This window comes from Sturnus vulgaris, chromosome 4 (assembly GCF_052056855.1).
Source record: "Sturnus vulgaris isolate bStuVul1 chromosome 4, bStuVul1.hap1, whole genome shotgun sequence".
Classification (NCBI taxonomy): domain Eukaryota; kingdom Metazoa; phylum Chordata; class Aves; order Passeriformes; family Sturnidae; genus Sturnus; species Sturnus vulgaris.
The window spans coordinates 67,725,771-67,739,248 of NC_142246.1; the positions used below are offsets into that span (position 1 = coordinate 67,725,771).

Genomic DNA, 13,478 nt, shown 5'->3' on the forward strand with positions numbered 1-13,478 from the left:
AGAAACAATGGGAAAGGAATAGATATCAAAGAAGCTGGCTTTTCAACCTTGGATTACATTAAAATGGCATTTAATAATAATAATTATTTAATGATAAAATTTAAAATGCCAAAACGAAACTGAATGGAAATGAAAAGTACCCAAAGCACTATAACTCATCAGTGCTATATATATTGCCATCACAGGGGATGAAGTGCTCTAGTTTAATCCTTCTCTGAATGAATTTGGTAATTTAACCAAAAAAAACCCAAAAAGCATAGGGAAGGAAAGGTCTATCTTTACATTAATATGAAAACTAAAAATATTTTAGGATAAAGAAATTGGTCACATACACCTTAGACTCATAAAAGCACCAGGATGTGTAAATTTATGTGCAGAAGTCTATACACACACATAGTCACCTTGTAGGAGAACAACTATTTTTCTTTTTTACACAAAGTAGCAAATGCAAAGTCTTTTAAATATGAAACAACTGAGAAAGAACACGTACTAACTGAAAGAGATAATGTACTGCAGCAAACTAAACACCTGCAAAGCACCTGAAGACAAGATATGCAATTACACATTTCTATTTTAAGCAGAAAAAGGTCCCACTAACTATGCCCCCACTGCCCTCCTGTCTCCTCCTTGTGCCTTCTCATTCTCTCAGCCCTATCCAAATTGCCCTCTCACATTCCCTTGGAATACTTGACCCCATGCTCTCTAAATTCCATGCTGCTGTTATTTCAAGCTAATACTTTAAGATGAAAGTTAAGCCAGAAAGAAAAACTACAGACGTCCAATTGACAGAAACTTCATCTGTCTTGGAACTAGTAAAGAAAACATCTTTATAGAGAAGTTTTACTAAGCCCTACTTCCAAACAGCAGCACAAAAGCAATCCTATGAGCTCTAATGAAGACTTATAGACTTTGATTTCTTATAGATTTGTGCCCTGTGGTTGATTGACCTTGATGTGTATTGAAGATGGAAGCTCAACATAAACTTCTCCCAAGCCTAGGACATTTATCACATTTTTACTGGATATCTCTCATTTGGGCATGAAATCCATCTGCTCATTTCAATGTGATTTTTGCTTTGACACCTCAACAGACTGACAGATACGCTCAAAACAAGTTCCTATGACCAAAATGCATCCAAAAATTATTAGACAAATATCATGTGACTGCAAAAATTCTGCTTCTCTGGCAAAACAGAAAAATCACAAAGCAAACATTTTTTCTACAACTAAAACGGTGTCTCCTCAGCAGGCAAGGTCATCTGGAGTTCTTTCTGATTCTCACAACACATTTACTCCATTAAATAGTCCACATCTTATTAATCCTCCAAAATTCATATAATCTATATCCCTTTCTTAAGTTTAAATACATACAAAATATCATAGAACCATTAAGGTTGGAAAAGTCCTCCAAGGTCATCAAGTCCAACCCTTGATGGATCACCACCATTTCAACAAAACCACACCACTAAGTGCCACATGCAGCCATTTCTTGCACACTTCCAGGGATGGTGGCTTCATTTTTCAGTGTGATCTTAATGTACATAGCAAAAGAAAAAAAAAAAAATCTGTTCTTGATTTTTATTTTTAAATATCTAGAAAAACCTTAGCCAGCATATTCAACTTTTAAGAAGTCTTAGATCAGTCACAATGTTGAGCAGGATCTGAAAAGCAAGAAATAAAAGACAAATAGCTACTACCCTTGTGTCCAATCTGTGTAATTTTAGTCCCAGCTTGATAAAGCCTGACTGGCAACTTTTTTCTCATTTTAACAAAGCACCAACTGTTGCCTAGAAAAATGAGATAAAATAAAAATGCTAACCACATAGCAAGATCTAGAAACAGAAAATCAGCAAATCTCTATTTGTCTGAAAATAGTCATAGCACATTTCAAACCAGCTACTGGAACAGGAAAACAATGTGCAGTAGGAAAACACAGAATTGTCAATGAATAGGGAAAACTTGTCACAGGTTCATGAGAGAGAACTACAGGGAATTATTTCTCACTAACAAAAGTAGCAAGTAAACACTATTGAAGCTATTTGAAGCTACCTATACAAGTCTTTAACATAAATGCTGAAAAATAAGAAAAATTCCTAGAGAATCTATTATCCTTCATTCAAGTAGAGCAAGGAAAATGATAGAAGAGACATATACACATGTTGATTTTTCATGGAAAAACTAACTTTATGATGCATTCCCAGCTATTGAGACTTTTTTTGTCCCCTCACAGTTGTACAGAATATTGTTTTCTGTCTTAAAAGCTTTTCTTTTGTTTTCAGATCAAAATCACTGTATCTCAGGAAACACAGGGCTGTAAATCCAGTTCTCCATGGGTGCCTAAATATGCAGTTCAGGAAAAAGTTACATATCCAGTGACAACTACAGAAAGTACAGAATATCCCATTGCTCCCTTTACAGAGTTAGTGTAACATATGGTTATCATGGGGCTTTTCTCATCAGCTCAGACTGAGGCAGAAAGATCCAGTTAGACTCAATTTGCATGTATAATATCAGAGCAGAGTGTCTACAGATCTGTATGCCAAAAGAAAAAAAAAAAAAAACTGTTCACAACTTTAGGAAATTAAAACTTGGAGTTGCAGACAGCTTTAGCTGATCTTAAGTCCCATACAGCTACTAACTAATTCTCAGTATGGCACAGAGGGAATTAAACATGCAACTCTCATCATTATCAAAGATTGCAGCTATTCAGAGTCTTTATATGCTGCAAACCTACCCTGTAGTGTTTCTAATGACATCCATTTTTGTACCACAGGTGAAATGCTGATTACTTAATTTATTTCTTAGTCATTTGAAAAACTCCCACTGCATTTATTTAACATACCTTGCTTTTCTTCTTCTGTAGATGAAGGCCACTGCAGAAATTCTCAGGGATACAACAGGACTATGGCACAACAAATGAGCATCGCAGTATGAACGCATTACAGGACATCAGGGTGCAACATAAAAATCTTCTCAACAGTCCATTTACACACTGTGAACTAAATTCAGTCACTGTATTTGTATATGAAACTTCTACCTACCCCTGCAGGGCTAATACAGGCATGTTCAACAGCACACTTCAACCTTTGATTGCTTCAGCATCTAGTTTGTAATTTTGACAATACAAAAATACACCGTACAAATATTTTAGAAGCATTACACCAAGGAGAGGGGCAGAGAAATAATTCAGTACATCAAGTTTTAATAAGTGGCTTTCCTGAACAAGGGGCCAGATCCTGCACATTCTCTGTTCCTGAAAAAGCAAAGTCAATTTGTTACTAGAGAAAAATAAAATCTAAGTTATGCATTATTTCATGCATTCCTGGTTCCTGCCAACTCTTGAGAGCTGCTTTCCTATTTCCTTACTAATGTTTAGAGAGAAACAGCATTAGTCAAGAATACATATTGAACACAGTTTCCACAAATAATGAATAAGTTGACCTACAGAGAGAAAGGAAAAGTGATGTTGGTGGTTGGATGCTGTGGCTCTTTCAATGCTGACTTAGACAAAACAGAAAGGAATTCCTTATGCATGGAATGCAGTTCTTCATTCTGCTTTATGCATACAGAAGTGCAGTGCTCGAGAAAAAAAATATGCAAATTTAAACTTTCCATAGTACTCATCAGTATATTACCCTAAGTTCCTCTCAGTTAAGAATTTCAAGGTATTTATGCAGTCTCTGGTCCTTCCATTTCCTTAATTACAAACAGTTAAATTAAATGACTTGTAGCTCCAGACATCCTTTTCAAAGATAAATCTCTTTCTACAGAAAAGGCTTTTTTTATTAAGCATTTGCAACACAGTCCCTAACCAAAAATCTTACAGGTTTGAGACACTTGAAACAAATGGATTTACTAATAGATGCTGTGGTACAACTCAGATATAGCAGAATTCCTTCTTTTCTCCCTTCCTAAAGGATTTCATCAGCTTTTTCCAACTCCATCATCTCCACGCTCCTGTTTATTTTATAATTAAGTGGGAAAGATCTGCTTACCTTTCAAATAGCTATTTTGTAGCCTGGCATGCAGCATAACAGAGGTTTCTTAGCAGATTTCTGTCCTTCCTGTTCTCTGATGGCTAAAAACTAACTTTGCTGGCTTTGCTAAGCAGCGTAGGAATGCTGTAAAAAAAGATGTGATCAAATGAATACCTTTCAGGGACCATTTGGCACCAAATTTATTTTATAATTCATCTGTTCTCTTATACCAGGACTTACACCATCCTGTAAGGTACAAGTGTACTTCCAATGCAGTGCTTAAATGTTAATGGAGTGAAATTGCTCCCATCCATATTTTAACAGGCTTAAGTACATCAGCTCACTCACTTCTGTAACAAAACTCAAGAGAAGCCTACCAGAGAAATTCAATGAAGAAGTTAACTCTGAACAAATTATATAAGGTAGGCTCAACTTTTAGGGTTGGAGGTGAGGTTTGGTTTTTGGTTGGTTTTTATTTTTTGGATGTGGATTTAAATACATTGTCATGTTATGATACATTTCTTACTTTATTCCTTAACAGTTATAGTACATCGTGAAAACCTCTGTTTTTGAAAACTTCTTGTGCTGTGAGCTACAAGAAAGTTTTTCTTGCCCTCTAAAGCCACTGTTTTATATATATAATGCCTATTCTTTAGCTTCCAGTTGATTTAATTAGACTGGATTATTTCAGTCAAATAATGGTGTAATGCATGTGACATTTTGACATGAATCGTTTGTGTTGGGCTTTCAGAGAGAAAAGAATGGAGAGACTTGGGGATGTTGAAGACCCTGGATGCTTATAAATAAATATGCAATATAAAACTCTGAGGCATTTAAACTCATTCAAAACTTGGGCAAACCCCTCAATAGCATCAGCACAAACAAGTGTGATCTCAGCAGTCAAATGACAAACAGATCAGGAAGAAGCTAACGCAAACAATGGGTATGAGAAAGAACTTGATTTAAGATTTACTAATTAAAATATAACCAAACTTGCAGTAATGCTAAAGCTTCTTACTTTTGTCATTCCCAAAAGGAAACTAAACTGTACTGTCCAAAAAGCCCCAAACAAACAAGTCTACAGTCCAGAAGAGGGCAACAAAGCTGGTGAAAGGGCTGGAAGGAATGCCCTATGAGGAACAGCTGAGCAGGTTTCTCTAGTTTGGAGAAAATTAAGTGTGACAGGAGACCTCATTCCTTCCTGCTGATTCCTGGGCAGGGAAGAGCTCCAGCACAGAGAGGGAAATGCTGAGCTCTTCCCTCTGGTACCCACTGACAGCACACAAGGGAAGAGCTCTAAGCTGTGCCAGGGGAAGCTTAGACTGGACATCAGGGAGCATTCCTTTAGTGAGAGGGTGACTGGACACTGCAAGAGGATCCCTAGAGAGCTGGTTGGTGCCTCAAGCCTCTCAGTGTTCAAAAACCATTTGGACAGCATGCCCTTAACAACATGTTTCAGCTTCTGTTCAGCTCTGAAGTGGGCAGGCAGTTGAACTGGATGATCATTTTTTTTGTCCCTTCCAACAGAAATATTCTACTGTTCTATAGATGCATTAGTTTAATAAGCTACTAAAAATAGGAGTCAATGATTTTGCTAAGCAACAGCATAACATTAGAAGGGAAGGTGGGCCAGGGAATTATTTTCTGGATATTGCAATTTTCTGAACCATCTTATTTCATCAGTTTGGTTAAATTCCTCGTGGTCCTTAATTTCCTCTTGTGCTAAGCCAATTATTCTCCTGACTCAGTAGGAATGGAATACAAACAATTAGCTATCCACATGGACAAGGCCCATTTGACAAGTGTTTCTGAACCACTGCTATTGCAAACAAGAAAAGACAACATAAATGGGCATGCTCTGCTTCTACAAGAGTCACTAGACATTGTGTCAAATGTGAAGAAAGCAGTTTCAGAGAAAACTTTCAATTAAATAGATCAAGTGAGCCTCACAAATTCACATTTAGAAGATACAGAGCTTCCATTGAATTAAGATGGTATGTAACCAGAAACAACAGCAGTAAGTGGTCACCTGGACAAGGCCATTCAGAACATGAAAAAGGAAGGAGTAAAGATTTCATAAAATCAAGTTGGTGTTCTAAACCTTCCTGTATAACAGTCTAGTGTGTTTTAAACTCTATATAGCACAAGGAAAATAAAAATGGAGATTGTGCTGACATAAAGCTCAGATCTTCTTTATTCTTTGGGGCATCCATAACTGTTGCTGAAGCTGATGAAGAATGCAGCAGAAAGATGAAAATAGTGGAATAACCATAGTAACAACAACAAAAAAACAATGTTTCATACCAGTCAAAGCAAGAAAATAAAGGACTTTAGACACATTATTCAGCTGAATTACTTACTCATTTTTTTAAAGAAGTACTTCTTTATTCTGTGCCAAAAATCAATTTCTCTCCGAGGTCCAAAGAATTCCTATAATGTATATAGAAGGGAAAAATAGTAAAGGATATATATTTTAAAAAATGTGTGAGGGTATTGGTTTTTACTGGCTGAGAAATATATATTGAAATACTGAAGAAGTACCTTCTAAGAAGAGCTTGAGCAACACATACACGAATGGACAGAAATGATTAAAAATATACCAAAGACAGATATGCTTGAAGAAAAATACCAACTTCAAATAGTCTCAACCTATAAAGTCAGAGAAGAATAAAATCTTTATTTTCAAATGTAATGCATTACTTTGGAATATTTTTCCATAACGAACTGTGGAATTCATTTTGCAGATGTTTTCTCCTTATTTAGTTATTTTGTTCTACAGATGAAGGAATAATTCTTGACACAGAAGTCCATATCATGAACTTTGCTGCAATTTAAAGACTGACCAGGTGCATACATTTAAAAAGCATCTGCCCTGCTTAGGATTTTTAAATCCAAGTATTTCTGTCTGTAACAGAGAGATGAGTCTGAGCAATGAGCTCCTTAGAGTTTTTGAGTCATTGAGAGACTCTTTGATGATGAGTACTTTGAAAATAAAGAGAAAAATTTACATTTACGGTGTTGTTTCCTCAAGACAAGCACACTCCACACACAACTTGAGGCATTTTAATTGTCGACCTCAGCTCAGCTACTCTAAAGTCACAGAGCTGAAAACAAGCAGAATTTCTTGAGATTTTGACAAACTTTCACCTACAATGTTTGGGTCAGACTTCAAAAAGCACTTAAGCTATCTAATTCCCATTACTTTCAAAGTGAGGAAAATATATAAACAACTTTCATAGTCTGGCCTTTTACATATACCAGGTAACCAGGGTTTTCTTGCTTTGTACTTTTTAAACAAGTTTTACTTTTAAGCAAGTTTCAAAGTCTATTTCAGAAACTTTTTATCTTCAGTGGCTCTAAGGTGTTTAAGGCAACAATAAATGCCTTTTCTCCCTCTTTAGCTGCAGAGGACAAAGAAAAAATGAGAGTTGTCCAAGGTTATTATACTATGTTGATTAATGATGAATGAGAAAATATGAAAAATATGTGTCACAGATTAAAAAAATATATATTAATGATATATTAAATAAACAGTAGGATACAAAAAGAGCAGGTGTCATACCAAAACATTTTCAATTTTGCATATAATACATTAATGGGCTACACATATTATATTTAATAATTTATCCTTCCAAAAGCAATGGCACATTCCTCACAGCTGTTTTTGAATTAGAGCTGAATGTCCTAAAGGCAGATCCATGGCAAGATTTCCATGTGAAGTCTAGAACATCATAGACTTCATTCTAAAAGACAGAACAATTTTTTTTTTCTCTGTATATACTTGAACTTCTCACTACTCAATTTTTATTGATAAAAAAATTTCCTCCTACGTAGCAAATGACCCAGCATACTAAATATATATATACTATATATGACCCAGTATACTAAATATACACCAGTGACCCTGAAGTGCTGTCCTTGCCTTCCTCTGTGAGACAGACAATATTGAATATCTCAAACACAGGTAAAAAGCCTAATTTCCCAGCATCAGAATTTTCCAGCTGCCAGGTTACTGGTATCATATTTGGAAATTTTTTCTAGTTTTTATCTAAATAATGTTTTGTTGTTTTAATAGACAATATTCATATATAACTCAAAAAGGAAAGATGCCTGCATCTATTAGAAAATATTCTATAAATATTGGAATAGCATATTTAGATGAAATTTCAAAGCCTGATTTGAACAGTTTCACTTATATCTAATTATCTCTGTTACCTTCTGTTAACTCTTAAAACGTGAAATTTTTTGCTCACTCTAAGCTGCAATATTTGAAAAATCAAATTTTATGATTATCAATCATGGAAATGGTGTTTTAGGCATTATCCACCACCAAAACCATTTCAAACTACAAGTATATTTTCTAAAAAAAAAAAAAAAATTTCAAATATTTCTGAAGAAGAAAAGTATGGCAAAATCAGGACAGCCTTCCTCAATACTCATTTTCCACATAACCTAATCTTTTCATGAACTTTTCTCTGAAGCCAAAGAAATTCTAAGGAAAATGAACAAGAAATCACTTAACAAAACTGAAAGTAGAGAAGTTTACAGAAGCACACCAATTCATTTCTTGACATGTGCTAGAAGAAGAAAGCACTAGTGCTGCTTTTAGATCCTAGGCACAGCCTACATAGCTCCATTTTCTGGACTTGGTCCTCTTCTCCAGACATATTTTAATAATCTTCTATAGCTTTATTTTCTGCTTTGATTAAAGGGGCCATAACACTGATTTGCATGACCAGCTATGGCATCTTGAGCAGATTTTTGGCTTTCTCCTGATCTTAAGTCCACACAGTGAGACAGAGTTGTGATCCTACCTTTGCAAACTTGCAAAAAAATTTCAGATCAAAATTATGAACTTATTCTATTTGTCTATCTCGTGGTTTTACAAGCAAATTTCAGAGCTTAATCGATAGCCAAATGTCTGTAGAAGTGGAAAAGTGTAAATGGGCTTGGCCCTATCTAGAGATGTATGACATTATTATCTGCATGGTGTGCACAGAAACATCAATTAAAACTACAGGGAGCACATATAACATTGCTGATTTCTTCACTTTTTACACTTACCAAACAACAGGTGAGCTGTATTCATATTTCTTTGTATGGTACATAAAGGAATATACACTTGGCAGAAATCCTCAGCCATGTTCTGGCTGTAACAAGACATTTTTCCCCAATACACCTTTAGGCATTCAACAGTGTCCATTCCCCTCGTGAACATTGAACTTAGCCTCATACCTGCCAGCACAGCTTCAAAACACAGTTTACCCAAAGAGCAGTACCCCACACAAGATCCAGGAGTAAAAGCCAGGCAAACCCTGCTTGTTTTGCCACCTCACTTGAAAACTTTTAGCACATAGAAAATTCATTCAGAACAACCCACTTATGTGAACCTCAGTTTCCTATACTAATTTTCCAATTTAATTACCTTTATTTCCCCAAGACAAATAATTTCCATTGCATGGAAATGTAGTCATTGTTTAATCAAATCAATAAAGGATTAAAAAATATATTTTTGCCAGCAGGAATAAGATGAAGTTTTATTAATGCATATTTCCAAGATCTGAAAGTTCCATTGTAATCATTAGTTTATGTTGTCTCACATTGTGGCTGTAATTTCCAGCTGGATAACATAAGCTAATGAGGACTTTGAATGACTAAAACCAAATGGATAAAGACTTCTTTAACTAATAAAACTAACAGTCATAAAATTAATTTAATTAGAACAAAGAAAAAAACGTCTTAAATGATCTAAAGTAATCATTTATTACTATCGGCATCTCAGTTATTCCAAGGAAATAAATTAATAATAAAATCTGTGAGTGCTCAAAGAGCTCTGCAAGTTTAAGCTGTCAACATGTTTCACTATTTGTATTTGTTTGTTTTTATTTTGCAGTAATGATCTTGAATAAAATCTAAAACTTCAAGCTGTGCAAACTAACAGTATAATTGAATGGGTATTAATTTAGATGAGTAAAGCTCCTTCAGTTTAATTTTCAAGTTTCTTCTTGCTTTGTAACTGCTATAGGCTTAAGCAGAAGAAACACGTTTCTTCTGTGGGACTAACCTGATAAAATAAAAATAGATTGTGTTATAGGAGTTTTAATTTAAGCTCTTTGCATTAATGCATGCATAACCACAAAGGTAAGTAGAAAAGCAATGCAGTGAAGAATGGTTTATATGGACAGGCTAGGGTGATGAGCAGGAACAGTCTGGTAGATTTATTTTCAGGAGCTAACATTGTTTATATAATTAACCTGAGATCCTTACAGAACAGTATCTTTCCAGAAAAATAAACTCTTGATACCTTTTAATGTTGAAAAGTATTCCATAATTTCAGGTGAGGTGGCTGAGCCCCATGGTATTATCCTCTCTGTTGTTTGGGTAAACCACTGTGGAATCAATTACTCGTTACAAACTTCATTCAAAAGTCTTTATTTAAAATTCTTTCTATTACCTGTGACAAGTTCCTTGTTTCTTCCTACACTCGACAGCTTCTGCTTCCCTGTGCTGGGAGAGCAGGCAGCACAGCACAACTTGCACAAAGCTCCCATTTCAAAAACGCCTGGAGGAGGATGACTCACACTCCTGCTGCTTGTCCTCGGGATTTCCTCCAGCGAAACCAACAAACCCAAATTCAAGAGGGGTTTTGGAAGGAGAACTCGTTCTCCACACATGGCAAGCAAGCACACTAAGAGCTGCTAGACAGATGTTGATCCAAAGGGCAAGCAAACCAACAGCAGCCAAGTGGCTGAATGGCAAATCCTTATTGCCTAACAAACAATCACCTTCAAGTACATTTTCTTCAGAACTGGAGAGGAGGAAAGGGAAAAGACATACACAAAAAGAAACAATGCAAACTCTAAACATTATTTATATTTTCATAAGAGTCATGAGGGGAAAAAAAAACAAAACAAAACAGAATGTTTAAAACACTTACCATGGCAGGATTTTGTCTGTAAAATCAGAATGGAAAGAGTGCCACTTCATTTCTGAGCTCAATTGTTGCTGTCCTGCTTTCAGCTGGGGTGAATTTCTTCTTGGTACCTTTTACAGTGCTGTGTTCTGGATTCAGAACGAGAATGTCCCTATCACACCAATGTTTTGGGGTCTATGTTAAGTTGTGTTTATCCTAAGTCAAGGAATTTTTCTTTCCTCGTGCCATGCTCTGCCACTGAGGAGGTGTGCAAAAAGAAAATCAAGAACAAAACCAAAGAATCCACCCCACAGAGCACCACGGATTTATATAAACTGGGGCTGTCATCTGGAAGAGAGGCCAATCTCGGCTGGGGAAGTGAGGTTTGGCACCACTTAACAGGCAGAGAGCAACTGCATTGTGACTCATTTGTTCGAGTTTTTTTCCTTTTTATTATCATCATTATTATTATTACCATTATTATTGTATTTTACTTTATTTTTAATTATTATACAAGTTTTACTTTAATTCTCCTCCCACTTCCACTGAGGTGGAGGGGAAGAAAGAGGGCAGTTGAGTGAGCATCTGTGTGGTTTTTCATCTCCAGCTGGGTTTAAAACCATGACAGGCACTTAACACCATTCACAAGAAATGATGATAGGCAGTCATAGCCACACTATACATTATTGCCATTGGCACAGCACAGTGAGACTACATCAGTTCAGACATCTGATTTATCCTCCTTATCATGCTCTTGATAACCTTAAAAAGTTTTATTAAGCTGTTGGAGAAAAAAATAGTAGAGAAATATGAATTTACAACAAAAATTTCCTGCATGTTTACACTTCATTCACACTTCTAGCAGTTGCATTGTAAAAGTATTCTCTTGTAAGTGTATTTCTCCATCTGATTTTTTTCCATTTTGCCTCCCTGAACACAGCAGGCCTTTGCATCAACAGCAAAATCCTTCCTTTGCTCTTTCTTATAAAAAGTTCTCGCTTAAACAAGTCTGAAATTTGTGTCAAGACTGGCACTGTCACTTGGCTGTGAGCTCAAGCCTCGAACTCAGCATCCTTCTGCTTTCAGAAAATCTGCTGTTCTGTAATATAAAGAAACCATTTTCTCCAGCTAATCTTAACATAAAAAACAGAAGCATCAGAAGCACTCACAGCAGCATTAACCCAAAAGGAATGCATGGAGCTCTTTCATGTGTGTCAGGTAGTGTGAACACTTCTGAGCTGTGACAATATGGAATTGTCACAACACACCTACCTGTAACATCTGGCAAGTTGTTAAACTTGATCCCCACTACAGGAAGTGTTGCAAGCAAAGGTCAGAAGACCAGGGAGACCACACGCTGTAAAAGAGGCAGTGAAATTAAAATTCAGAAAATCCACAGAGTCAGAACAGAGTTTGTGTGATCAAACCAAGGTCAAAAGATGCCTTTACCATGAGTTCCCTCACTCATGGCTTGAACAAAACCTCTGAGGATTCTCATCCTGCCTCAGCAGAGTCTGTCAGTGCCCTGCAAGGCTCAATGGGCATGCAAAATAGTACATTCAGAACTACAAATTTTGATTCAGTCCATCAAAAATTTCTCGTGAAGCCATAATAAAGAAATCTTTTCTGATTTCAGAAAATTAGCATTTCCAAGGGAAAACTTAACAGTGCCTTTAAACAATTGATTCTACTGCAGAGAATGAATAGAAAAAGCAATGAACTGCAAGAAGCAATGAGAATTACTAGTTTCAATTCTGTCAACACAGCAAAGGTGACTGAATTACAATATACATTAACAAGATAGGGGAAATTCTTACCTGGTCAATATAGATGTTAGATATATCCAGGCAGATACATACATACAGCACACATATTATTTCCTTCTCTCTTACTCTGTGCACACATATTATTCAGAGATAAATCTGAAGCTTTTTTATACAGAAAGAGGTTCCAGATGCTGTAAACTACTACAAAGAATTCACCTTACATAAAAGATGATTTCATGGTTCATGCATTTCAACTTTGAAGCACACATTATCAAATTTTATCCTCTTGGAGTTTTTACTACTCACATATCAGCCATGGATGCAGAAATCATGCAAATAGGCTCTTATGAAAGGTCTTGTGAGCAGAAAAAACTTGTGATTTGGGAGAGCCAAAGGTGTGGATTTTCCTCCCAAAATACTTTCTGCATAGTTAACTATTAGTTATAAACTGCAAAATGTTTTAGAATCTCTGAAAGAGGAAACAGAATTAGACAGTGCACTAATCCAACCACTACACAATCAGTCCAGTTAAAAAAAAACCAACGAAATAAGGATAGAATTGGACATTCTCATAAACAAGTCTTCCTTCACAATCAGACAAGTTAAAATATATGAAAACAAAAGTAACATACATGCTATGTCACACATAGGGAGTGTACATCAACGTGTACAAATACCTGAAGGCAATGTGGCAAGGAGACAGCCAGACACTTCTGATGGTTACCCAAAGACAGGACAAGGCAAGGGGCAAGAAATGAAATAGAAGAGGTTGCTTCTGAACATCAGGAAACACTTTTTTGGTTTTTTTTGCTGTGAGCATGAA

General features: G+C 35.9%; 1 long non-coding RNA gene across 2 annotated transcripts in view; it reads right to left on the minus strand.

Annotated features, from left to right (window-relative positions):
- The window catches only part of LOC148224071 (uncharacterized), a 95,895-nt gene extending 82,875 nt beyond the window's left edge, over positions 1 to 13,020 (minus strand). Inside the window, exons 1-4 of one of the 2 annotated variants that reach the window (XR_015803419.1) lie at positions 12,162 to 13,020; positions 10,914 to 11,147; positions 6,337 to 6,406; positions 3,995 to 4,120 (exon numbers count right to left, since the gene is read on the minus strand). This is a non-coding gene — a long non-coding RNA (uncharacterized LOC148224071). Of the gene's footprint in view, positions 1 to 3,994; positions 4,121 to 6,336; positions 6,407 to 10,430; positions 10,804 to 10,913; positions 11,148 to 12,161 lie in introns of those variants that run through there. The other variant, XR_015803420.1, reaches the window with a different exon arrangement.
- Positions 13,021 to 13,478: the final 458 nt, after the last annotated feature.